Raw genomic sequence first — 27,391 nt, 5'->3', positions numbered from 1 at the left:
CCCCGCGCCCCCGCCCCCCCAGCCGGGGCCGGTCCGGGTAAGGCCCTGTGAGCTCCCCCCAGGAGCCTCTCAGCCCCTCAAGGTTCAGCCTGCATGTGTCTCCTTTCATAGCTGCTCGCCGGCTTCCACTTTGCCTGTGGCACCCTGAGGTTCTCCGGGGAACCCCGTAGAGAGCAGGCACGCAAGACCCCCTCCACCTTCAGGGCTGCGTTCTTAGCGGCTCTGTGGAATCGATGGGAGCACGAGCGCCCGACGCCGGGCCGTTGCGGAGATTTCGGGAGCAATGCGGGAGCCTGTAGGACATCTCTGTGCCCCCGATTGACGCCCGCCCCCTGAGGCCTGCCCTCTGCCCTTCGGCCCGGTGGTGGTCTTGTTGCGGGTGAGCTCAGGGCGCGGCCAGTGGAGGCCCCGGCTGCTTGGGTGAGGCGCCAGCGGTGGTGTTTTTGATTTCCTGACTCCATTGGTTCTAGATTGCTCGTTGCTGGCAACCAGACAAGACTTATCCCACGGGAAGAGAAGGAACCGAGACCCGGAGAGGAGCCCCCGGTGCCTGCTTTCCTGCTGCCTCTGGGACGGCTGGGTTTGGCTCCGGGGGCGGCCAGCAGCTTCCCTTTTCGGTCCTGGGGGCCCCATTCCCCTTCTTCGCCCGCATCCTCGGGGTAGCAGAAGGGCTGCAGCCGGGCAGCTTTCTGCTCACTGTCTCCCAGGCACGCCTGGTGCGGCCGAAAACCCACACTGGCTGCGGACGGTGACCCGGCTCGTGTGGATGCTTCCACTCTGGGGCGGCCCGCTCCTTCTCAGAGCTCCTGTCCCCTCACAAGCCATCGTGTGTGACCGGACCGGGAGCCGCTGGCAGCCGTTTCCTTTTCAGCAGTTTGCTGAGGCACCCTCTCATGTCCCACGTCTCCAGTGTGGCCGGGCGGGAGAGGGTGGGCCAGCCCAAAGGAGAGGCCACGAGCACCTTGTCACCTAGAGTTTCTGAGGCGTTGTTCTCGCTGCAGAGGTTTACTGAAGGTGACATCCGTCTTTATATCTGACGTGAGTGCAGGAAGCCTTCTGCGCTCAGGCCCTTTCTGTCTGGCTCTCTGGGACTAGCGAGCCTCTCTGTCCATCAGAGGAGGGCTCTGCTTTTTGATGTTCTGGAGAGACATGCTTGCGGTGTACTTAGCCTTGACTCCAGGGGTGGCTTTTTTTTTTAATGTTTTTATTATTTATTTTTGAGAGAGAGACAGAAGTGCGAGCAGGGCAGGGACAGAGAGAGAGGGAGACACAGAATCCGAGGCGGGCTCCAGGTTCTGAGCCATCAGCACAGAGCCCGACGCGGGGCTCGAACCCATGAACCTTGAGATCATGACCTGAGCCGGAGTCAGACACTTAACCTACTGGGCCACCCAGGCGCCCCGCTCTGCGAGATTTTATGTAAATACTCTAAAAGAAGGATCTCTACTCTGTATCTTCTCTTGGTCCTGTGCAAGATACTTGTCTTGATGTTTCCTCCGCTCAGAGCTGTTTTAAGCCGGTATTGGTGTCTCTACAGAAACGGGTTTAGGAGTTTTTCACTCTGTTGCTCTTAAGGAAGGTGCACCGTTTTTTGAGACTTTTTTTCCTCTAAGAAAGGGTTTGAGGAACATGTCTCTGAAGGCAGTCGTGTGCCTTTTCTGTGGGTTTCTTTTCTCCCCTTCTTTTTGCTGCAAACCCGGATGTGTTCAGAAATGGGCTTCAGCCCTTTTTTTCTCTTCCACGTGAGTCAGGTTGCAAACAGGACAACAGCTCGCAAACATCAGTGGTTGGCTCTCGCTTGTCCCCATAGGGCTTTGTCGGCCCGCTTGGGGCACTCCCGCCTGTTCTCGGTGCCTGACTCAGGTTGCTTCCTCCTGTGTGCCAGTCAGGATTGCTCTTTGTTTTACGGCAAGGGGTGTTATTTGGACTCCTTGGCTTGAGCGGCTCTGCTTTTCCACATTAGAGCATCTCTGGGCATGCTGGTTTCAGAATCTCCGGGCCACGCGGGATTCTTACCTCCTCAGCCACCTGTGCTGGGGCACAGGCGACCCCTGTGCTGGGGCGAATCAGCCTCAGCACTAGATGTTCGAGACCAAGTAGTTCCATGTTGCAGGGGGCTGCCTGTGCGTCACATGTGTTGAGTAGCGTCCCTGGCCTCTGGCTACTAGCTGCTGGAGGCATCACCTCCTTCTCCCAGTTAGGACGATTAGAAATGTCTTCAGACATCGTCAGATGTTCTCTGGGCATCAGCATTGCCACAGAGTTGAGACCCACTGGTTTCGATCAGTCCCTAGTCTTACTTAGTTTATAGAGCTATATCGGAGTCAGAAAACGTACGGTTGTATAATGTAATTATGATCGACTTACCTACAAACCCATGAGCATTAAAAAACATTTCTTTTTGAAGTATTTAGATGTTTAAATCTGTACAGTCTTTTAACGTTTGTTTATTTTTGAGAGAGAAAGAGAGAGAGACAGAGGATCCAAAGTGGGCTCTGTGCCGACAGCAGAGAGCCGGACGCGGGGCTTGAACCCCCGAACCGCAAGACCATGACCTGAGCCGAAGTCGCACGCTTAACCGGCTGAGCCACCCAGGTGCCCCCATACTTAAATCTGTGTAAAACAAAATAACAGGTTGCACCGAATGGAAGTTTGCCTTAGGACACCTACTAGGTGGTTTTCTGTGGGTGGCTCCAAGAACTGCACATTGTAGCGTCACCTGGGAACTTGTTAGAGGCGCAAACTCCCGGGGGTCCCGTCCAGAGCTATTGAATCGCACACCCTGGGAGTGCAGCCCAACAATCTGTTTTCCCAAGCCCTTAGGATGATTTTGATCCGGACGAAACTTGAGAAACACTGGATTAGATTCCTAAGCCCCAGGTAGAGACCTATGGAATAAGTCTTAGCGAGAAATCATCGTAACCTATCGTACACAGAATTTTAGAGTCTGCTTAGGGAAACGACTCAGACGAGGCACTTAGATGCGAGGTGTCAGCTGCCTCTGAGACCCTGCCATGCCTCCAGTTTCCTTTTGAGGGTTTCCTTTCCTCAGCAGCCCTGTGCTTGGCACAGGAAGCCCTGCACCTTGGCCACAGCTGATTGAACAAGCGGTGGTTGTGCCTGACCCCCAAGGCCAGCGTCTGTAGTCAGCCGTCAGCCTGTGCCTCGCAGGTATGCCCACCCAACAGGGCTGATCTGTAGTGGACAGAAATTCTTCTTGTTGGAGGAGAGACAGAGAGAGAGAGGCAGACAGACAGACAGACAAAGACAGAGGAGGGAGAAGAGAGCGTAAGGCACGAGGCAGTAAAAGCCCTTGTATAACAGAATCCCTGGTTGTTAATGAGCCAGTTGTGTGTGGTGAGAAGAGAGAGAGCAGGACGAGGGTGACGGAGCCTGGGATGGCTGCTTTGGAAAGAGCGAGCCTGAAGTTGAGTGCGTTGAACTCTTGAAACTGACGTAGCTAGGAACGGTAGTTTTTCTTTTTCTACGAGACCCTACTGGGCAGCTGCGGATGGGGTTTCCTGTCTTCCTTCTCTAAATACCCTCGTGTTAGACCATCGGGAACTGAGACATCCTTGGTGTATGTCTACTCTTTGTCGCCTGCGGGAGCCCAGCAGTAGAGACCTTCTGTTGGAGGGCTGAGTGGGCTGTGTAGGCAGGTGCCTGGCTTGCTTCTTGCGTCAGGCGGGGACTCCCGGCCTGGCTGTGCAGAAGCTTCGGGGTAGCCCTGCCTCGTTGCTTGAACACGGTCTCTTCGTGAGAGCCTCACGTGTCATCTGAGTCAACACTGCAGGAAACTTGCCCCGAAGAAACCTGTGCAGGGCGTGTTTCAGAAAACCTTGGACCTGGGTCCACTTCCTTCAATCAGACCAATGATCCATTGGTTTCACTTTCGTACCATTTCCTCTTAACGTTTCCTGCTTAAGGACTCTCAGTGCTTTCTCTTTTGAGGGAGAGTTAGAGCCTTAAAAAAAAAAAATCATTGGAAATACAGGCAGTCGAGTGTTGAAATCAGCCTTGTGAATCGTTTTCTGAAAGTTCAGTGCACGTAAAGAAATGTCTTTGCAGCTCGAATTAGTGGCCAGGCCCTGCTCGGTTGGTTAGTCCCTCTCTCATTATTCTGCTCATCCCTGCCTCCCTCCCTGTCTTTCCCATTAAAACCTGGACCAGAATGCAAGTATCCTCAGGCTCGTTCACTGGATTCTGTCCCACAAATGAGTCCAGAGGAGGAATGAGCAGAGACGAAGGTTCTGTTCCCAGTTGCTCACATGGGGGTCAGATTCCCGGAATTGAGGCCACTGCTCGTCTTCAAGGCCAGTTGAAAAGATCTGGGGCCCGATTCCGCGTAACCAGGATTCTCCTCTTACCAAACTAGTATCCTCGGGGACACTGAACGCTGCTCGAGAGCCCAGGACCGCTTCCTTGTTGTCTCTCTGTGTCATGCAGCCCCACCCCCTAGTGATCTTCTCGTGGGTTATGGGTATATTTGCCTAATAGACGGGCCAGGCCCGGAGTACAGATCTCAAGCCCGAACTGGTCTTCTCAGGGTCCCTTTGTTCAGCGGCCTTGTCTGACATTGCCCGTCTCTAATTCAGCGTCCTGCAGGGCGCGGGGACCGGTGACAGTGGCGTGGGCAGCTACGCATACTTGAATTGGGCTCTGTGCTCTGGTCAGTGATGGGAGCCGTGGAGAAAGCCAGCAGACGCTCCCTGACTAGTTCGTTTGAGCTCCTGCTTAACGGGTGCCTGACCCGGGGCCCCCGGGACGCTCAAGGAGAAAAGCTGCTGCAAATCCCACCCTGTGGTGCTGGGTGGCATGGGCGAGCCCTTGTGCAGATGACTTGCTTTTCTCCTTTCTGCTTCTGCACGCCATTTCGGAGAGAGCGAGTCCTCTGCTGGCGGCATAGGCTTGGTTTCGTCGCTTCTGTGGCACAGAGACGGCGTGCCCTTTCCACGTTCAACTGGCTGCCGGCTCTTCCCTTCCCGGGGGAAGATAATACTCCTTTCCATCATGAGAGTTGTTCTTGATGGTTCAATGGAGAGATTCCTTAGGCTGTCAGAGGTGACACTTCGTTTCTTTTGTGTGATAAAATTCTAATGCGTGATTTTATTTTCTTTTAAACACCTAAATTTTCACCGACGGTTGTCGGAAATAGCCCAAGAAAGCGCCTGGTTTCCTGTCGGCCCTGCTAGTAATCCGTTTTTTCACATAAACCAGAAGACATCTTGTGTAGCTCTGTGCCTCTGTTTCTCACACTGAGGAACAGCCCATAGCATGGGTAGGAAGAGCTGTGCTGGGAGGGAAGTGACCCTGCCTGAGAACTTGGACTCTGCACTTCCCAAACTTGAACGTGTTTCTCCATTTCTCCTTTCTCGGAACCTTTAGCATTCTTACTTAATATACATTGCACGTTTCATAGGGCACGAGTGTCCTGTGGAACTCAGGGAGAAGGCAACAACTTCTCTATTCCAGTTTTTTTTTTTTCTTTGATGCAGAGGAACTGTTATTAGAATTCATGTATCCCTTTAAGACTATCGTTGTATCTGCTTCTGACGCTTTATAGATTAGCCAATTGGAACAAAAAAATACGTCCAGAAGAGACACAGTGATCCCTCCTCCCTTTAGGGAGACTCTGGAGATGTTTCATTTACCAAATAGTTGTTGTGTCCCTGGCCAGGAGCTGTGTTTTGAAGGAAGCAGTGGCCTGGGAATTGAGTGGAGTAAAGTCAAGGAAGAAGCCCTTCCTCCAGGGATCTCCTCCATTGGGCTTGGTTTGAGAAGACATTCAGTCTGCTTCTTAGAAGTGTTTAGGGTGGGGCGCCTGGGTGGCTCAGTCGGTTGAGCATCTGACTTAGGCTCAGGTCATCATCTCACGGTTTGTGGGTTCGAGCCCCACATGGCACACTGTGCTGACGGCTCAGAGCCTGCTTCCCATCCTCTGCCCGTTCTCTCTCTGTCCCTTTCCCACTCGAGCTCTTGCTCTCTCTCTCTCAAGAATAAATAAAACATAAAAAAAAAATGTTTAGGGTAATTTCAGGACACTGTGCTTTAAGAAGAGCATTGCGACATGGGGCAAGGAAAGGTTCCTTGAAAACATGAGTCTCCCGGATCGTATGCAGTTTGTATTAGGCGGCTGCCTTCTCAGGGCTGAGCCGCCTGCATGGATGGGAGAAGAGGACAGGATGTAGATTGATTGTGTGGGGTCCTGAACTGAGAGCAATGGAGAAAATCTACCGGGGACAGAGGGTGTCTTGAAACTCAGAAAATCTCCCCAGCAGCCAAGAGTCGTGCAGTAATAAATACGCTGATGCGTGTGCAGTGTGGAGGATGGGACTGAGTTCCTCGGAGCTGGACAAGTTCAGGTGTAGGTGGCTCGACCTCTTGACTAGGATGCCCCAGAGGACATTTAAGTAGGAAAGTGTATCCTTTGATCTAAGGTCCCAGGGTGCCGTTTTCACTGCTTATATGTCAAGTAATTTATGTTACAGCGTAGTAAACATCACTATTTTGCTGTTACGAACTTGGGACATGGCGGTTGCCGAGAACCAGGGAGTCTCTCGCAGGGACTGTGGGGATTGGCTCTGTGTTTTAGCAGTGAATGCGCTCCGTGGCTTTGATGAGGTTAAAAGCACACTGGGAAGGCGGGCCCTTCGGCCTCTGGTGGGTTTGCTGCTTTGAGTTCCAGTAGAGATGTGAGAGGCTTTTTGAAACAGGTTTTTCAGGGGTAGATTTTGACACATTTTAACACTTCCGAATCTTACCCTGAGCAGAGTTCTCTGCGTGCTGCCCTGGTGGCAGAAAACAATGGACATCGTCTGTCTGTCTAGATGGGGAAGGGTGCACGGGCCTGCAGACAGCCGTTTTTGTTTTTGAAAAATTGGGAATCAGGACACCTGAGGGTTAGTGCTCCCCCACAGCTCTGCTCTTTCAGTTCTTGATGTGGGGATGGTAGGAGCTCCTTATAGAGTGTTGTGAGAGCTGGTGGGAAGCAGAACTGTTCCGTACTTTCTTTTCTTTTCTTTTCTTTTCTTTTCTTTTCTTTTCTTTTCTTTTCTTTTCTTTTCTTTTCCTCTCCTTTTCCTTCCTTCCTTCCTTCCTTCCTTCCTTCCTTCCTTCCTTCCTTCCTTCCTCTCTTTTAAATTTTAATGTTTATTTATTTTTGAGAGAGAGAGAGAAAGAGACACTGTGAATAGGGGAAGGGCAGAGAGAGAGGGAGACACAGAATCTGAAGCAGGCTCCAGGCTCTGAGCCATCAGCACAGAGCCCGCCGTGGGGCTCGAACTCACAAACCGCGAGATCACGACCTGAGCCAAAGTCGGGACGCTCAACCGACTGAGCCACCCAGGCGCCCTTATTTATTTTTAATGTTTATTTTTGAGAGAGAGAGAAAGAGAAAGAGAGAGAGCGTGAGCAGGGGAGGGGCAGAGAGAGAAGGAGACACAGAATCCAGAGCAGGCTCCCCTCCAGGGGCCCCTAAATTTATTCACGTACTTTGACAGAGCCCGATGTGATGTGGGGCGCGAACTCGTGAGCCATGAGATCGCGACCGAGTCAAGTCAGACAGCTAACCACCTGAGCCGCCAGGCACGTAGGGCCCAGCCAGTTCAACCAGTGATACTTGGAGAGTCTCGTTTCTTCGCATTTCCAAAGGTGAGATAATTCACTGGGTCCTCCCTCCCAACCTCAGGTGGATCAGGGAGCTTCCCCTGAGTATTAGCGTTGTCTTCATGGACTTGAATTTTGTTGAGTGGTTAAGGCAAGTGGCAGTCGAGGAGCAGTGACTCTTGTTTCTAGGACCTGGCTGCCGCTGTAAGAATTGTCGCTCTTGGGGCGCCCGGGTGGTGCAGTCGGTTAAGCGTCCGACTTCAGCCAGGTCACGATCTCGCGGTCCGTGAGTTCGAGCCCCGCGTCGGGCTCTGGGCTGACGGCTCGGAGCCTGGAGCCTGTTTCCGATTCTGTGTCTCCCTCTCTCTCTGCCCCTCCCCCGTTCATGCTCTGTCTCTCTCTGTCCCAAAAATAAATAAACGTTGAAAAAAAAAATTAAAAAAAAAAAAAGAATTGTTGCTCTTGGGCTCAGCTTTGGTCCTCTGAATTTGTTTAGTGAGTTGTATCCAGTGGAGGCTGTAGATAGTGTTTTATTCCAAAGTTGTTTTCTGTAGGTAGTGCCCGGCCCTTGGCTGATAGTGTGCAGAATAAAGGAATACAGTGTTTCTCTCAGGGGAACGTGGCAAGTCGTTGCCATCCCTTGTGAATACTGAGCCATTGTGTAGGTTAAGGACCCAGGACTGTCTGCTGCAGGAGCGTCAGGAGGGAGGCTGGTGCCTGTCTCTGCCCCGATGCCATCATGCTCGCTGAGCTGTTAGCTATCTGCCCAGCCATTCAGTTTTTTCTTCTTCACTTAAAAAAATTATGCTCAGGGGCGCCCGGGTGGCTCAGTCGGTTGAGCGCCCGACTTTGGCTCGGGTCATGATCTCGTGGTCCGTGGGTCCGAGCCCCACGTCGGGCCCTGTGCTGACGGCTCAGAGCCTGGAGCTTGCTTCCCATTCTGCGTCTCCCTCTCTGCCCCTTCCCCTGCTCATGCTCTGTCTCTGTCTCTCAAAGATGAATAAACATTAAAAAGGAAAAAATTATGCTCCAATACAAGTGACCTAAAACATAACCATTTTCATTGTACAGTTCAGTGTGAAGTATATTCACAGTGCCGCCAACACCACTGCCCATTTCTAGAACTTTCTCATCGTCCCAAACAGAAATTCTGAACATACTAAGCAATAACTCCCCATCCCTCCTTTCCCTCTGCCCTGGAAACCACCATTCTGTTTTCTGTGTCCCCAAACTTGCCTGGTTTAGGTAGCTCCTATAGGTAGAATCGTACAGTATTTTCCCTTCAGTGTCTGGTTTGTTTCGTAACAAGTTTTTCAAGGTTCGTCCACATCGTAAACTGTATTGGACTTTTTCCCTTTTTCTGACTGAGTACTGTTCCATTGCGTGGATATACCACATTTTGTTTGTCCATTCATTAGTCGTTGGATACTCGGTTATTTCCACGTTTTGGCTGTCGTGCTGTGAACACTGACCTACTAGTTTCTGTTTTCAGTTCTTTGGGGGTATATACCCCGCGGAGATTGCTGGTAGTTTTATGTTTAACTTCTTGAGGAGACACCAGGCTGTTGTCTGTAGTGTCCTGGCCATTAAAACACTGGACAGTCATACCTGTGGTGGTAAGAAGTGTTCTCAAGTGTTTGTACTTGAGTGTATTTGAGAGTGTATTTGTCAGCACTTTTATCATGTCGTGGGATTTATTATTGGTCTTCCTTGACTGGGGACCCGTGTTCCTCCCTTCATTAGACATTCCCTTACCCGATCTGCATCTTTTCCGTCTATGGCCGTGTTTTTTGAACTTTATACAGCAATCGTTGTTGGTGGATACCTTGGTTAGAGGTGCAGCATATTCTAAACCGTCACTATAAAAAAGATCGGTTTACCAGAAATACATTCGAATTATTTCCGGGTTTTGTTGTACCAAAGTTAAGATCTGATATTATTTGTCAGGTTTGCTTGGTTGCCGAGTGGGAAGTATCCCTGCTGTGAAAAATAAATGGGTGAGGGGCACCGAGGAGGGCACTTGTTGGGATGAGCACTGGGTGTTATATGTAAGCGATGAACCGCGGGAATCTACCCCCAAAACCGAGAGCACATTTTTTACACACCGTGTGTTAGCCAATGTGACAGTAAATTATATTAAAAAAGAAAAAAATAATAATAAATGTTAAAGAAGAAGATGGTCAAACAGAAAAGTATTTAGATACTGGGGAACAGCTCCCACTGAGGGCCAGACTAGTGTGGAGAGAAAATACCACTGGGGAGTAGTCCTCTATCATGTTATTTTGTTTAGAGACTGCGTTTCCTTTGGCCACTCTAGAGGTATCTAAATCTGAAGTTTGAAGCCTTTTTGGGGGGCTCTGGGGAGCGGGGTGAAAGGTGGGTTTTTGTGATTATTGGTTTTAGTTTTAATAGACAGCTAGAAGGTTCACCTCTTGGGTCTGAATGTGGTTGCCCACTTCTTATTTACAGCAAGCTGGCAGTGTCCTGGCAGGTGTGGCCGTGGACGTGGGCACTTAAACAGACCCTGATAAGACCTGAAATGAGGTAGCCGTCCAGCTATGCTCAGGCCGAGGAAAATGGCCGTGTGTGGATCAAGCTACATTATTTAACGCTAATGTAAAACTTTTATTTTTATTAACGAAAGACCAGGGCACTGCTTTTGTGAGTTTTAGTTTCCCTGAGCCTTTATCCCAGATCTCTTCTGGCCGTTAGCCGTTGTCCATGGCTGAGCTGCACGTGTACCTTCAGGGTTCACTGAAACAGGCAGGTCGAGGTCACAGGGGACTGCCAGTGCCTCTGAGCGGCCGGTGCCCCATAGCCCCCTTCTCTCCCTGAGCCCGAGAATGCTTGTTTTATTTTTTTTTATTATTTTTTTTATTTTTTAATGTTGATTTATTTTTGAGAGACAGAGCACGAGCAGGGGAGGGGCAGAGAGAGGGAGACACAGAATCCGAAGCGGGCTCCAGCCTCAGCTGTCGGCACAGAGCCCGACGTGGGGCTCGAACTCACAAGCCCTGAGATCACGACCTGAGCCAAAGTCAGACGCTTATCTGACCGAGCCAGCCAGGCGCTGCACCCCCTTGCCTTTTAAAAAAATTTTTAAAAAATATTTTTCACCGAGAACGCTTTTATCAGCAGGATTTCGTGGGAGGTTCCGTGCGACAGACTGTTGCACACCTTTTTCTTTTGGGAACATTGGAACAGGAGACAATGTTTTTCTCTCTCTGGAACACCCCTTTCATTTATAGTCAGTCGTAAAGGATGTTGGACTTCGGATTGTCTTGTAAGTGAAAGTGGAGGTCAGTTAACAGGAATGAGGCCCGTGTCCTTCTCGGAGCGGTTGGCCTCCCGCTGCCTCGGGAAGGAAGCGGCTCCCTCACTGAGAGAGCCCGTGCGATCACGGTCGTGGAGTCCATTATCAATTCAACAAATGCATGTGGAGCCTTCCGTCTGTCACACACCCGGTCTTGTGCTAGAAGCAAGGGGGTAAAGGGAGACCGAGGCAGATTTTACTCCTGCGTGTGCAACGGGGGCCAATTCCCACGCCTAGATTCCTCCTTTTTTTAATTACGAGTAATTTATCGTCAAGTTGGCTAACATACAGGGGGCTCTTGGCTTTGGGAGGATTCATCTCTTACATACAACCCCCAGTGCTCATGACTGGATTCCATTTTTTTATTTATTTTTTGTAAAGATTTTATTTTTAAGCGATCTCTACACCCAACATGGGGCTTGAACTTACAACCCCGAGATCAAGAGTCATACGCTCCACCGGCCGAGCCAGCCAGGCACCCCTGGAGTCCTCTTTTTTAAACCATTTCGTTAGAGATCTGTTTCATGTGAGCATGCAGTACACTCACTGGAAGTACACAACTCCGTGGTTATTGGCGGACGGGTGCATCTATCGCCACGATCAACTGCTTATTCTTCGTCCCCCCCCCGCCCCGCGCCATGACACCCCCAAACCTCCCATCCTCCTCAGCTCCTGGCGATCGGCGATCTACTTTTCTGTCTCTGTGGATTGACCTATTCTGGGTATTTTCACATAAAAGGAATTCTACAGGACCTTTCGCATCTGGCTTATTTGGTTTCACATGTTTTCAGGGTTCATTTGTGTCGAAACGTGCATCAGCACACCGTTCCTTTCCGTGGCTGGATAGCATTCCACCGTGTGGATATGCCACGTTTTGTGTGTCCAGTCATCCATCGGTGGACACGGGGGTCGTTTCTGCCTTTTGGCTATCGTGAGTCATGTCACTGTGAACATGTGTGTGTACTTTTTTTTTTTTTGAGAGAGAAAGAGCGTGTGAGCAGCGGAGAGGGGCAGAGAGAGAGAATCTTAAGCAGGCTCCAGGATTCTCTGTGTTCATGGTAGAGCCCAGTGTGGGGTTCCATCCCATGACCCTGAGCCAAAATCGAGGGCCAGACGCTCGACTGACTGAGCCACCCAGGCGCCCCGTGTGTGCATATTTTACGTGGACATACATGTTCACGTGTCTCAGATCTGCTGGGTCTCCTGCCTGCCCCACGGACCGAGGCCGTCATCCCACAGGTTAAAGCAGAAGAGCTGGGTGTCATGGGAGCAAAGGGGAGAAGGGGCAACGCTGACTTAGGGAGGCGGGGAGCCTTCCCCTGAGGACACGGTGTCCAGGCTGAGACTTGAAAGGATGAATAACAACGTCTTCAGACGGGAGGCCGTGACCCACGAGTCGGCTGTGAAATCGGTGTAGTGCATCATTTCTAAGACCCGATCTAAAATAGAATAGTCGATCTGGGAAAACGTGTACGCATTCTGCATCGTGTGAAGTTTATTTTTGTTAGCGCCATGTGAACCTAGAGTGACTTCAGTGTAAAATGTATTCTGGACTCTGTAGGTTGCAGGCAGAAAAATAAGAAAGCCTCCACCCTAAGGATTTTCGAAAGGGGGATTAGATTAGTCATCTGGTGGTTTACGTACACTGTCACTAGAACATGCAGGGAAACGGCTAGAAAAGAGGGTAACCTAGAGGTGTGAAGGTTCTTTAAAAGCTTAAGGATCTGTAATCTTTATGCTTTAAAATTATTCATGCACTCAACAAGTATTCATGACTGGACTGTGCTAGGTTTTGTGAGGAAACACGGTTTTTAGGATCCCTGTCTTTTGGAACTGGAGAATCTGGCCGGGGGGACCTGCAGGGAGAGAAGCAATCACAGTGACTCCTGGTAAAATCCAGTGCACATCCTGGTCCTTCCGAAACACCTCTAAAGTGGGAAAACAAAGGGATACAGAAGATACAGGCCCTGCATAGATAGGAGAGTAGGAGGGGGACCCCAGCAGGTAAGAGCATCCCCAGGTTTTCTGGAAGGAGGGTTCGCTAACTTGGCCGAGCAGAGGCGGGGGGGCCTCTGGGGTCTCAAAGAGCGGTGCCAGTGAGAAGTGAGTCAGTTAGCACCGCGGAACCCCAGACAGGCCCGGGACCTGCAGCCAGGGCTATAGGTCCGGAGCCGAGAAGAAGGGCTTTCAGTGAAGGTCTATAAAAGCGGTTAAACTCCAGCTGCACCCCCCACCTGTCGCAGTCGGGTCCCTCCCCTCATCCCAGAGAAGGTGCCAGGTTTCTATGGTGAGGCTGTAAACCATTAGCCACCACGCCCCCCAAGGGCACACGCAGGCTGTAAGACTCACACCCACCAGAAACGATGGCACCCTTAGGCAGTGATTCTGGGGGCTGGGGTTGGGGAGAGGGGAGGAGGGAAGGCAGCCAGACCCCTGTGGGTTCCTCATAATCTCAGAGGGCAGGGCGTGTGTTGTTTGGAAAGTTGCTCCAAGGTGATTCTGAAGACACCACTGTCCCACCCTCCCCTCGCTTCCCAGTCGCGGCTTTTCTTCCAGGAGACCTTCGCTGCCCATCAGACTACAGGCGCGTTATTTTCCTCTGGGTCGGCGGGAGGAGTGTGAACGTCCGTTGTGTGTGTGTTGTGTTGTCTGGCTGTGCATGTGCTGTGTCTTGTGGGAGGTCATGACGAGAACCGGCCATGCCCCAGAGAACTTAAAATCTACCCCCAAGTGATTAAATACATTCTAAGTTACAGACTCTGAAGACGAGTCTTGTCAAGGTGAAGGGTAAAAACCCTTCTCTGTGCCCCATCCTGTCCACACCTTCTCCCACCCCCTTTCATTTTGGGTGTGCCCAAACCAGTTTTATAGCACCGAAGATTTACAGCGCCCCTATAGCTGCCTCACCAAGGGCTCACTTCCTGTTTGTAAAAAAAAAAAAAAAAAAAGTGTTGAAATGTTGTTAGACTGCTTTAATACAAGGATATCTGTCCCCCAAGACAAGGGCCTGAGAGCCGGTTTTTCAGTGGTTAGGATACCAAGCCTGACTTCCAGATTTTAGGCCTCCTTCTCCTCATTCTGTCCATTTTTTTTTTTCCTCCTGGGAAAACAGCCAAGATGATTGCAAAACATAAGCGTTTAAAAAGACAAAACTTCATGAATGTAAGAATGTACATTGATGGCCACACCCGTAATAAATCTGGAATTTAAATTTTAATTCCTAACATATGTGTTTTTGCCCCTCAAACGTGTGATAAGCCTCTTTAACTGAGGATGCTTTCTTGCTCGGGACATTAATATTCTGATATCTTTCTTTTTTTTTTTAATTTTTAAAAAATGTTTGTTAATTTTAGAGAGAGTGCACAAGTAGGGAAGGGGCAGAGAGAGAGGGAGACACAGAATCAGAAGCAGGCTCCAGGCTCCGAGCTGTCGGCATAGAGCCCGCTGCGGGGCTCGAACTCACGAACCAGGTGATCGTGACCCGACCTGCGCTGAAGTCAGATGCTTCACTGACTGAACCACCCAGGTGCCCCTGATATGGAAACATTCTGTTTGGAGTTTAGGTCTTTTTTTCCAGGGGGATAGTTCTATTATTGGGGTAGCATTCGTGATTCCCACCCCCACCCCCCTTTTGCAAATTACTTTTGTCTTCTCTAAGAAATTACTGAAGACAGTTGTTGGAAATGTTGGGCTGGAAGGAGATTTGCATCATTTGAGCAAATAGCAATTCCCTGCAGTGTCCCACCTCTGAAATTGCCCTTGCGTGACTCAGTAAGAGAAGGCCAGGGGAGGGGAAGGAGTGGAGGGGAGAAGAAACCCTGATTTCCTTTTGAGTTGCAAGGGCTTTTATGCAGGTTTTCATTTACTTGCGCCTGCTTCCTTCAGCGGATCGCAGGATCGCAGCGTGTGATGAACGCAGAGAAACCCTCCTCCCAGACCGGCCTGCCAGAGCTCCCTGTGTGAGCTGGCCTTGCCTCCCACAAGTTTTGGGGAAACATTTTTCTTTTTCAATTAATGATCAAAGTTCTCTCTTGCAAGGCGTGGGGATGATTAATTTCAGAGGAAAACAAACTGTGCTCAGATTTGCAAAGTGAGCGATCTCAAACTTTGCCAGGAGGGAGAGAAGGGCCCTTTTCCTCCCCCCCCACCCCCCCCCCCCCGCCCTTCCTGTGCCAGTGTTGTTGTGGGACCAGGATGTCTTCCCCAGGGACGGGACGGTCACCTCCCCTGCCCGGCTGGCCCACGGGCCTGGCTCCCACAGACTGGCTTCTTTGCTGGGTCAAGTGGCTTCTCTGATCATTTTCTATTTTTAGTGCCAGTGTGCAGTGTAGGGGGGTCCACGGCTGCAGGTGCAGTGGACAGAGGGTGCGGGGGTGTGGGCACTCGGCCTGAGGCCCGCCTGGATGGGAGAGGGCTGGAACCAGAGGGGCCGGGAGGGAGAGTGTCGCAGCCTGCCCACGAGGGGCAGGGCTCTCTGCCCACGGGCCCACCTCCAGCTCGTTAGTGGCCCCATGAAGGGTCAGGACAAAGAGCTGCTTGTGCTCCCCAACGGTGTTGGCATTTCTCAGATCTTTAGATCTTCACCCAGGGAAAGCACTTCTGTCTTTGAAGGTTATTTGGGAGAAACCAGAGTAGTGTGTGTGTGTGTGTGTGTGTGTGTGTGTGTGTGTGTGTATGTGTGCACATTTTTTTTTTTTAAATAGAGGCTTTGAACTTTCAAATAAATGTGTTTTGGGACTCCCTGATTTGGAGGTTGGCCAGTCCTTCTCTGACTTCCTTTCAACGATTCCTTTCACCCCTCGGAGCGGGCGTCAGGAACCGAAGGTTGTAAAACATGGACTGAATTTTGCTCAAATAAGTCCCAGCGAAAGTTGGAGGGGAAGAGATCCTGAAGCTTTGGGTCCGGTGAGATGTAAAAATCACGTGTTCAGTTATTCTGTGTTTTCTTTCCACCCGATCTTTTCCCATTTACAGTGGTTCAGACATTGGAACGTAGGGAAGACTATTCCAGGTCAAAGGCCGTAACAGATCTTAGAGGGAAGCTAAAGCGTTAGGTCTTTTTCTGCCTGATTTAATTAATTAATTAATTTATTCATTTATAAAATTTATTCTATATTTATTTTTGAGAGAGAACATGTGAAGGGGAGGGGCAGAGAGAGATGGAGACACAGAATCCGAAGCAGGTTCCAGGCCCTGAGCCGTCAGCACAGAGCCCCACGAGGGGCTGAAACCCACGGACTGTGAGATCGTGACCCGAGCTGAAGTTGGATGCTTAAATAACTGAGCCACCCAGGTGCCCCTTATTTTTTTTTTTTAATGTTTATTTCACTTATTTATTTTGAGAGAGAGAGAGCAAGCGAGCATAAGCATGAGCGGTGGAGGGACAGAGAGAGAGAGAGAGAGAGAGAGAGAGAGAGAGAGAGAGAGAGAATCCTAAGCAGGCTCCACACCGGCAACACGGAACCCGACATGGGGCTCAGTCCCACGAACCATGAGATCATGACCTGAGCCAAAGTCAAGAGTTGCATGCTTAACCGACTGAGCCACCCAGGTGCCCCTTTTTCTGCCTGGTTTTAAAGCCAGCTTCTTTACGAATTTAATGTGAGCATATATGTTCACTATTACAGTCAACCTAGTTTTTGCTGTCCCTCTCTGTCAGCATCTCTGATCTATCCGTGCTGTTTTCCTGGTATATCCAGCCGTTTCCTTCGTGGAAACTGCTCCATTCTTCTTTTAGCTATTTACTGACAGTTAAGCACATACTTGGCTTTACTGCAGGGACCGGCTGTGCTACAGACAGATGCACTATATATAAATATCCCCAAATAGCTTTTATTTTTATGGCGGTTAGATTTTTTGCCTATGTATTTAAGGTTTTGCTCTACGAACTGGTTTGCTTTAGAGTCAGGAAAATAGCAGCAACGTCTTGGACGGGACTGAAAAGTACCACTGAATCATAGGGTGTTTGGAGGGAAGGGTCTTCAATTTTTTTTTTTTTTTTAGTGTTTATTTTTGAGACAGAGACAGAGCATGACCAGGGGAGGGGCAGAGAGGGAGACGCAGAATCCGAAGCGGGTTCCAGGCTCCGAGCTGTCAGCACAGAGCCCAACGCGGGGCTCGAACCCACGGACCCTGAGATCATGACCCGAGCCGAAGTCGGACGCCCAACAGACACCAGGCGCCCCTGGAGGGAAGGGTCTTCAGAGGTAGCAGGCACCATTGCTCTGTTGAATGGAGAAGAAAGCCAACTGGAAGCACCTCCCATTCGGTAAAGGCTCCCGGTGTGCCACTGCTCTGTGCAGTGGCTACTTTAGTCCTCTCGGTGACTGAGGTGGGCTCCGTGATGATCTCCGACCCGCCGGTGGAAAAACCAAGGCCTTTGGTGGTCTCCCAGGCCCGCGGTGGAGACAGAAGGTGGACGAGCCCCATGTGTCGCAGACTCTGAGGACAGTGCTCACTTTCCGTGCATGAAGGAGAGTTTTCTAGTCTGCCCGGTCTGGTCCTAGGAACCCAGTGAGGTTGTGAGGTTTTCCCTGCACACTGGTTGAAGCCTCAGCCTTGATCCTTTGTTTGGGGGGCGGGGGTGGGGGTGCGATACCTCCCTCTTGTGGTTCACTGCTCACTGTGTGAGATTGATTGGCGCTCTTGAGTTCTGAACGTCCCCCGTGTGGCCACAGCAGTTTGCACGCTGTTGGCCTCTCCGCCATGCACCCCGAGGGCTCCCTGGTGACTCGCCCCGTCGCGGCCAGAGCCAGCCTGCAGCCTGAGCGGGCCACGACTGCACACAGCGTCCTCAGTTCCACCTGCCGCCTTACCTCTCTTCCCCCATCCTCCACTCTCTGTCTTCCTTAAGCAGATCATTTCATTCCATCGCAGGTCATGCCTGCTGCTGTGGCAAAATGCATTCTTCGTCTCCCACCTCTGACACAGGAAGGAACGTAGCCCTTCCCATACGCTGGGATCGCTGGGACCTGAATCAGCATTCGGAGTTCTGTCGTCCTTTATTATTATAACGTGTATTTCCCCGTCACTGTGCTCGTCATTGGATACAACAGAATTCAAAGGAACAGACTCTGTGTCTAGCCCTTGCTGCTCCAGTTGTGGTCCCCGGGCCAGCGGCGGCCCCTGGGAGCCCAGGGCAGAGCCCTGGATGGAGCCCACGTTCGTAGCAAGGTGCACGGGTACGGTGCGCAAGGAGCACTGAGGAGACCCCGTGAGTCGGCTCTGTTTTCTTTCCTTTCTGTGTAGGGCTAACTGTTAAGACTGTCTTGGCTGGAAGCCTCCAGTGTCCTTGTCGCCCGGGACCAGTGAGGTTTGTGGGGGACATTGGGTTGAGACGTATTTCTTGACGTAAGTGGAGAGCTTATGATGGAAGGAAGATAGCATTGAAAGCAGCCTTAACTAATTAGTAAGGGATGACGGGCAAACAGTGACACTCGCAGGGAGTGCCCGCTGCCTGGCGTGGCTTTGCGCAGGGCCAGGAGGACTGGTCAGGAGGTGTGGCCCTCCTTGTCCTCCGGCCTGGTGCACACCTGTCCCCCGGGGCCTGCAAGGGCTCAGTTCTGAATGGTCTTTCGTGAATCTTTGTGCTGCTACCCTCGAATCCAATTAGGTTACTCCTTTCCTGAGGTCACATTTATCAGTAGGTCCTTAGGTGTTTCGTTTTTTTTTTTAATGTGTTTTTATTTTTGAGAGAGAGAGAGAGAGAGAGAGAGAGCGCGCGCGCGCACAGTGGGGGAGGGGGCAGAGAGAGAGGGAGACACAGAATCTGAAGCAGGTTCCAGGCTCTGAGCCATCAGCACAGAGCTTGATGCGGGGCTCAAAATCACAAACTATGAGATCCTGACCTGAGCCGAAGTCAGATGCTCAACCGACTGAGCCACCCGGGCGCCCCCAGTCCTTAGTTTTTAATCAGGAAGTTGAGTGGAGGGGAGAGGCTTGACGACTGTTCTCCACAATGTAATAACTGAAAACGGGGTCCAAGAATTTGCCTTTCCAGCCAGTCCCAGGCGGTGCTAATGCTGCCAGGCCCCTCACTACACCCTGAAATTGAAATAGCAGCATTGTGGTCCTGATAGTGAAACTCTAAGTTCACATGGTAACAAGACGGGTTTTGGTTTTGTTAAAAAAATAAAATAAAAACTAAAATCTGTCTTTGAGGACACTGACCGTCTTATTCTCTGATGCATGTTGCCCTTGGGGCAAGTTCCTCTCAGAGTTTATCGGGAACTTTTTTTCTACATACTTCCTTTTATGAGATAATGATAATAAAGGGGCCATAACTCACAGTCTGGTCTTCCAGAAGCCCCTGCGTTTACTCTGTGCTGGGAGCACCCCTGTACTTATTGGGGCTTCTGATTCTCCTTCTGTCTTTTCCTCCTGTATTTTAATTCTTGTCTTAATAACTGAGTTTGTTTTTTAGAATCGGCATTTTACTTGAAGCCGTCTCATTCCTTCTGGGAGTAGCGAGGGAATAAACATCTACTCAGAGCAACTACACGAAACAGATGAAAGCCTGGGAGCCTAGCGGGTTATGTCTCGGGCTCCCTAACTTCACCTGGCTACCCTGTGTCCCGAATGCCGCACTCTGGGCTGGGTCTGGGTCGGACCCCGTCTCTGATGTTGTTCTGTGTGAACTGAGGGGGCTGTGTGGCTCTGGGCAGGGAAGAGGGGTCGACTGGGAGGACCTCAGGCAGGTGCGTGGGTTGGAAGGGAAGCGGGGTGGGGGGCTGTCGCTTGGGCGGCCGCGTGGGTGGTCTCAGGCTCCTGCATCTGCAGTGAGATTGGGAGGTGGGGGAGGGGAGATGGGCGAGACCTTCCGGGGACACAGACTGATCTGGGCCATGCTTAGGTGCAGAGAGTAAGGAGAAGGGCACAGTTTGTGTGCCTGTGTTTATCAGGCTTTGCCTTTGCCTTGAGAAGAGCCTCTCCAGATCGTGATGTCCTTAGGGGAACCTGATAAACTAAGTCTTGGGCCAACCGAAGTTTTGTTTTTGTTGTTTTTTAATCTTTCTTGTCATAAGTCCCGTGGAAGTGAAAAGTGGCCACAGAGGGCATCTACCTAGCCTTGTCTGTTCCCTTTTTCGGCCCCAGACCTCCGGTCCTCCAGCACTTGGCAGTGGGATGGGGTGACTTCCTGAGCCACACCTGTCTCATTCCTTGGGAGCCCCCTTTTCTAATATGACTAATCTGACCCTCAGGTAAGTGTTGCACACGAAGCATCAGGCAGTGTCTCCGAGGCAGTCGCCCAGGGCGTTCTGCGGGGGGGGGCCGTGTCCCCTCTCCTGTGGGGAAGCTTCTGGGAGTTCAGTTAGGCAGGCGGAGGTTATAGCAGATGGCAGTCCTGTGGTGCCCGGATGTCAGCCCAGCCCGATGGCCCAGAACACCCTCCTGTCCCCCGAAGGCTGTTGTTTACCTGAATTTGTCCAAGAGGGACACCGGTGCCCTCACAGGGGAGGTTGAAATGCTTTTTCTTTTGACCTGAAGTGCGGTCTGGTCACACCCACACTTAGGAAAGGCTTCCTCGGTGAATACCCAAATTTGAAAATTGTGTTCCTCTGAGGTTGGACTCCTTGATTCCCATTAGCTCTTTCCTCACGAGGCCGCATGATGCTGTCACAGGGGGTAAGTCAGATGGGAAGGGGTTGCTGTGCTTGAAGCAGGGCAGGCCACAGGCCCCTTTGAAAGTGTCCTGCTCTAGGACACCTGTAGCCTTGGTTTACAGGGCGGAACCGGAAGCCTTGGTTTACAGGGCGAGTAAACTAATTAGATTAATTATGTATCCCTCTGATTTATTCATCAGAGGTGGCCTCTGCTTTGCCGCCTGTCCTGGGCTTCTTGTTGTGACCTCTGTGAATGTTTGCGAGGAATAAAATGACTTTTTAGAATTCTGGCCTTAAAAACTGATCCTGGGGCGCCTAGGCGGCTCAGTCTGACTTCAGCTCAGGTGGTGATCTCGCGGTTCCTGAGTTCGAGCCCCGCGTGGGGCTCTGTGCTGACGGCTCAGAGCCTGGAGCCTTCTTCCCATTCTGTGTCTCCCTCTCTCTCTGTCCTTTCCCCGCTTGCACTCTGTCTCTGTCTCTCTCAAAAAGAAATAAACACTTAAAAAAAAAGAAAAGAAAAACCTGAGCCTGAAAGTTTAGGTAAGGTTTTGTTGTGTATGGTAACATGCGTACTTCTAACCTGTGCTCATTGACGCTAAAAGTTATGTTAATTTCAAAGAGCTAGCGTTCCTTAAAATGAATGGAGCCAAATGGGAGAGCTCCTTTAAGGGGGGACGGTGGTCCCTGGGTAACGGGTGCCTTTAGGTTGTGTCTGCGCTGACTTTCCTACTCCAGGGCCCATTAACGTTCTGGAAAGTGCTTGCAGACTTCATTTCGTATTCATCTTCCTGGGACCCATACCTTTCGTTAGATTTCCACGGGAGGAGATAACCCCTGAAGGACTGGAATCTGTGCAAAATGTTTTCCTCTTTTTCTTTAATGTTTATTTATTTTTTGAGAGAGAGAGAGAGAGCAGGGGAGAGGCAGAGAGAGAGGCAGACACAGACCCCAAAGCAGGCTCTGGGCTCCGAGCTGTCAGCAGAGAGCTCGACGCGGGGCTCGAACTCACGAACTGTGAGCCGAAGTCGGACGCTTAACTGACTGAGCCACCCAGGCGCCCCTGCAAAATGTTTCCTTGAGGGAGACAACACCGTTGAGAACACGTTTGAGAACGACTGAATCTCATTGCTAAGGCTCTCTGAGAGCAGGTCAGTTGATTCCTCCTTGTCTAGCAGCAAACCCCCCCATACATGTTATGTTCAAACACTCGTGGAAGAAGATTAATCAGTGAGGCTCGGGCGGTGAGCACAGGCCATCCTGCTTCAAAGACCCAAAATGAGGGGCGCCTTGGTGGCTCAGCAGCTGAAGCATCTGACTCTTGATCTCAGCTCGGGTCGTGATCTCACGATTCATGAGTTAGAGCCCTGTGTCGGGCTTTACGCTGTCAGTGCAGAGCCTGCTTGGGATTCTCTCTCTCTCTGTCTCTCTCTGCCCCTGGCCTGCTCTGTGTTTCTAAATAAATAAATAAAGACCCAAAATGTACCTGGAATATGATATTATTTCTACTACACTTACATCGTTGTTTCTAAAGAGAAAAAGTGCTCGGATTAGGTTAAATGGGAACATATTCTCCCTCCTGCCAACCCCTCTCCCTGGTTACAGGTAGATTTTTGGAGGCGGGGTGGGCACCCCTGGGTGATTTCTAGCGGGGTGGATTTGCCACATCGACCTTATAAGCAAAGGCATTGCCTTAAACTTATAGAGGAGGGTGTTCTGTGTTTGTTTTAGGGCTGTGATTTCTCAGATCGATTCGTTTGCACCTGCTGCTGAATAACGAAACAGTGGACGCTTCAGAGGACAGGGAGAATAACTGTCACGAGATGTCACGGTTTACTTTGTTCCCGCTAGATAGAAAGCACGTAATGTTAGTAGCGAGCTAGTACCAAGTGTTCGCCGATTGCCAGGAACTGTTTCTAAGCTTTTTATGTATAAAAATTGCCGGGAACTGTTTTTAGGCTTTTTATATATATGATTCCCCCCCAACCCCCAAAATTGCATAGTTTGTCTAGGTCTTGTTCAGAAATGAAACAAGGCCGTGGAGTGGATGATCTCTTCCTGCACGCCAGTCGGATGTTTGGGGTAACATTCCTGCCCAAGACTGTTAGGCGTTCGTGGGCAAAGTGGCGGATTGGGCACTGGCATGCAGTGAGGGGGCGGGTACTCCCTTTTCAGGACCCTCAGGAAACGGAGGAACCTTACAGACCATCTAGACCTTTCCGATCACTGCACCTGCCTGCCTCTGCCCACGCCCAGCACCGACTACGCAGACTGGTGGCCTGGCCAGTGCCCGTCTTTCCTGTGGGGTCTAGAATTGAACCTCTCCGAGGCTGTCCGAGGATTTACGGCACGTCATGACGTATTATGGAGCAGTGGGTCACTCAGAATGTGGTCATCAAATCTGCTTTCAACTTTTATTGGGCCCCCACCCCCTGGGTTGCAGGAACTGAGGAGATTTTGTGGCCACACAAGGCTTTTAAAAGGTGTTTGCGCTCATTTGTTCCCAGGCCCGCAGGACAGACAGGTCACCTAGGTGCTCTGGTGGCGAGACACGGGTGCTGCGTGGGCACCCAGAATGGGCAGAGCACCTCGAGAGGGTCTGAGTCAGGCTGGATACAAAACAGGGCAGACCGGGGGAGGGGCGCAAGGTGGCATTCGAACGAATGAGCGAATGAACGGAGACGCGTGCTGTCGCCGGAAGCCTCAGGGACCGTGCCTCCTGTAACGCTTTATGCAAATGGGAAAGGTTGAAGTGATTTTCCAAATAGAAACCAAAATGCCTTGTAAAAATGGGGATGACGGGGTCCTCAACAGAGTGCTGTGTTACGTTACGTTGTGTCGTGTTACATGGTTGGAAAAGAAGTTTAAGTGTTTGATACTGTTTCTTGTGGTTAACTTGGAAGACACCTGACGCTTCTCTGTCAAGGAGCAGATAGGCTGGTGGGTAAAGCCCTCGGGACTGCACACGTGCACACCGCTCAGGCCACATGGACGTGTGCGTGTCAGCGATGCTATGCGAGATTCTCATCCTCCCGGCCTGCTGGGGGGTGGGTTGTATGTCATTAGGAGTCGAAGTGCTTACCGTCTCTATGTGATTTTTGTAAATGTCGGATATATTTCAGAGCAGCTAGAGCCCATGAGGAAGAAGCGTGAGATAGACAGTCTTTTTTGGGTTTGGCCGGTGAGGTTATTGGAGTAAAACCGATGCTTCCACGGGCATCCACGTGCGCCTTCCACGGGCATTCCACGTCCGGTGGCTTCCACGGGCACCGAGAAGCTGCTGTTACTTGTTTTTACTTGCAACGCCGGCCTCAGGTCAGCGCGTACGGAGGGGTATTTCTTCTCCAGAAAGTAGCCGTTTCCACAAAAGGGGTTGGCGTTGGTGAGGGGTCCTGCCACCTGGTCTCAGGGGAAGGGGATTCCCGGGTGAGCTGGGTTGGTCCCCAGGCCTGTGGACATCCCAGAGGTGGGAGCCGTTGCACCCTGCACTCAGCACGCCATACGGTCCGGCGTCCTGTGGTGAACATTCGAGGGACGGGCTTCCCTCTGCTTCTGCTACCAGAGGGCACTTCTGTTTCAGTTACCAGCAGAGGAAAGAGAAAATCAGCTTATTCTCCCTGAAAACGAACACAGGAACATGCCAGAAGTACAGTGAAGCTGCCTTCAGTCTCCTTTAACTCCTTCCTCAGCCCCACCCACGTGCTCCCTTTGGTGCGCTTGGTGGTCGCAATCTTCCGTTTTCCGTGATCTTACACCCTTTGCTTTGCTGACCCAGTCTCCACATCATAACCACCTGCTTGCTGTAGGGGCACATTCCTTGCTCCAGCTACATTTGGAAAGGAGTCACCTGGTGGAGAGGCTTAGACTGAAGCTCTCTAAAGAGTTTCCGTTAAGCTCGGGTGATTTGTCGGTGTCCCGCAGGCCCCGTTTTCCCGTCGCTGCCCTCCTCATCCACGTGGAGAAGGTTCTCAAGGCCTGTCTGCTGAGCTTAAAGCCAGGCTCTCTCTTGCAACAGCTCAGCCTCGCACACCTTCCAAGGCCAGTGTGTCTGGCCGGGTCGCTCCGTTCCGTTTTGGAGACGACACGATGACCCGTGGTCCACATGTACCCAGGGAGGAGACCCCGGGGAGGGCTGAAATTGTGGTGGCTGGATCAGTCCACGGGGGCACCCTTTCCTTCTGTCCCTTTGGTCACCTGTCGACATTCCAAGCGATTCCAACTGTGTCCGGAAGGACTCTCTCCCTGTAGCCCGCTGGCTTGGTGGCTCTTGAATTCCAACCGGTGGGAAGCAGAGACGTGGAAATCGGCCGGGTGGAGGGGATCAAAAACGACTGCCACCTGGGCATCTGACCTGGACTGGCATTTGGAAAGGCATCGGTAGAAAGAAAACGTTCTCCGTGACGAGGGGGAAGGATGGCTAGAGAAACGTGTACTGAAGTCGGTCGGCCGTCTCAGTCGAAGCTGCGCTTTAGGGCTTTGTAGATGGTTGAGGAGGTTTCTGAGAGTGGGACTCGTTCTGGTGTTACTGACGGCTTGTCTCACGTCGCTGCGTGAAACCTGGGGGATTGGGCCTGTCGCATGGATCTTAACATTCCCCCCTGTGTACCGCGTCGGTTTTTTCCTCTCAGCTGTCCCTCTCCCGTTAGTGGTCAGATTTCAAGAGGTCAGAGGATGGCTCAGGATTTCGGGCATTTTGGTTTTGAAGCCCGGACCAGGAAGAGCAGAGACCGGTTGCAGAAACTGTCTTGGCAGGAGGAAAGGAAGGAACAGAAGAACGGGACAAAAGACACGACTATCGGGCTGGCTTTGCAAGGCTTCGAGTGAGCAGTTTGGGCCCCGGAGGCTCGGATGAGCCAGGGAATCGCGAGTCCTGGTAGTCAGGCCTTCTGAGGCCCTGCACGGGGCCCGGCCGTGGGGACGCTTTCGTCTGCAGCGGCCACAGCGAGAAGCGAACCCCATGCTGGGCAGCGTGGAGAATTTGGTCACCGTGGGGCGGGGGACACCCTGGCCAGCGTCCTAGCATTCCTGACGCAAGGTGCTATTCATGTTGAGGAGTCTGATTCTTCAGGATGCAGAACGTCATTTTGGCTCAAACACGTACGTCCACTGGGAACAGCGCTGTCTCGGATCGGAAACGCCGTGGTCAGAAGAAAGTCAGTTCCTGGCGTCGAGAAGCGGAGGCCGGTTTCTGCAGAACGTGTCAGTAGGCACAGCGGTCCTGAGCGTCAGGGGTCCTGGCTGCTCGTGTTCTGTAGTTTAGTGCTTCCTGGGACAAAGGACGTTCTAGGTGTTGGGAAACCCTGGACTCCAGAGGGGGCGATGGCCAGTGACCCACTGCCCCCACACAGGTGAGGACCCTAGTAGCCGTCAGACCCGGGAGGGTTCGGAGACCGTGGGGGTTGCGGATGCTGGTGTAGGTGCGCTAGCCAGCAGGGTAGAGGATGTCCAGGGGGAGCCCCCGAAGTGAGGGTGCAGTCTGCCCGGCCGGGGCGCAAGTGTGACTGTAGGCCGTGAAGTGACGTGCGCTTGGCCCGATCAAGGGCAGAAGCCCACGTGAGCCCCGAGGAGGCCGCGGAGGGGAGGGCTGGACCGCGGCCAGGCCATACGGTGCCTTGTAGGCACACAGCGTGCCCAGTGGTCTCCTCCGGGTACGTGTTGGACTCTTGGGCCTTTTGTGGCCACGTTACTTCTTCTTTTTTTCTTTTTTAAGTTTTTTAATGTTTATTTATTTTTGAGAGAGAGAGAGAGAGTCAGAGCACGAGCAGGGAAGGGGCAGAGAGCGAGGGAGATACAGAATCGGAAGCAGGCTCCAGGCTCCGAGGTGTCAGCCCAGAGCCCGACGCGGGGCTCGAACCCACGAACCGTGAGATCATGACCTGAGCCGAAGTCGGAGGCTCAGCCGACTGAGCCACCCAGGCGCCCCTACACCGAGTGAAAATTCTAGAGGACAGTCTAGAACTAGTTAGTTAAGGATGAGATGGTCGGGGCTGGGTTTGCTGGGGAAGGGGGCTTCGACGGAGGGCAAACAGGTCTGGTTACAGAGTCGCAGGAGGCGAGAATGTGAGGGGTGGCAAGAAATGTAGCCGGAAGCCAAAGCGGCAGCTGGGAAAAGCAGATAATAGGGTCTCGTGGGCCAGACCAAAGAACATGGAGTTTTTCTGGAAGGCCTCTGGGAGGTCCTGGGGAGTTTTCAGCAGGAAAAGTGATAACGGGCTGAATTTTTAGGAGAAATATACTAGCGGCTGTGTGATGATAGACTATCGCTGCAGACGCCCAGCATGTTCTATTTTACTTATTCCTTGCTCAGTAAATATTTGCTTAATGAGTCAGCACAGAGCAGTTCCTTTCTCAGGGATCAGAGAAGGGCGGACACTATTTTGGGGGCGGGAGGTACAGGTTCCTCTGAGCGCTGCGTTAATTTGTTTGATTTATTGCCGAGTCTCTGTGCAGACCAGTCCCCTGCGCCGAGCCCCGGGATGAGGTTTCCAACATCCCTGTGGGGGAAAATTAGTTGGAACTTGAATATTTGCCATTGTGTGAGGCAGGAATATATGTTCTGTGAGAGGGTGTTGACATATTGTCATATACCATGAGCTGTTTAATCTGGAAGTATTTGTAGAAGTGTCATCTGGTGGGAAAGCTGATATTTAATTATCTTAAAAAAAAAAGTACTGGAAAAGACAATCCGCTTCCAGATTTCAGGGTTCTGCTCTGGGTTTGTTTTTGTGGAAATGATTTGTGTTCAGCAGCATTTCCACCCCCCTCCCTCCCTCCCCCCCCACTGCTCTCATATGGTATTGTTTTGACTCGTTTGGAAAATAATTTACTTATCTTAAATAGACTGATTCAACTAATCTGGGAAGTTTGTTTGGTT

General features: G+C 51.4%; 1 protein-coding gene and 1 non-coding gene across 5 annotated transcripts in view; both read left to right on the top strand.

Annotated features, from left to right (window-relative positions):
• The window catches only part of CARMIL1 (capping protein regulator and myosin 1 linker 1), a 313,422-nt gene that overhangs the window by 16,937 nt on the left and 269,094 nt on the right, over window positions 1-27,391 (top strand). The window lies entirely within an intron of this gene.
• TRNAQ-UUG lies at window positions 8,422-8,506 on the top strand. The gene has a single exon. It is a non-coding gene; the product is annotated as a tRNA-Gln (tRNA).

This window comes from Lynx canadensis, chromosome B2 (assembly GCF_007474595.2).
Source record: "Lynx canadensis isolate LIC74 chromosome B2, mLynCan4.pri.v2, whole genome shotgun sequence".
Lineage (NCBI taxonomy): Eukaryota > Metazoa > Chordata > Mammalia > Carnivora > Felidae > Lynx > Lynx canadensis.
Note: the sequence above shows the minus strand (reverse complement) of the source record. Positions and strands in the feature narration are given on the sequence as shown.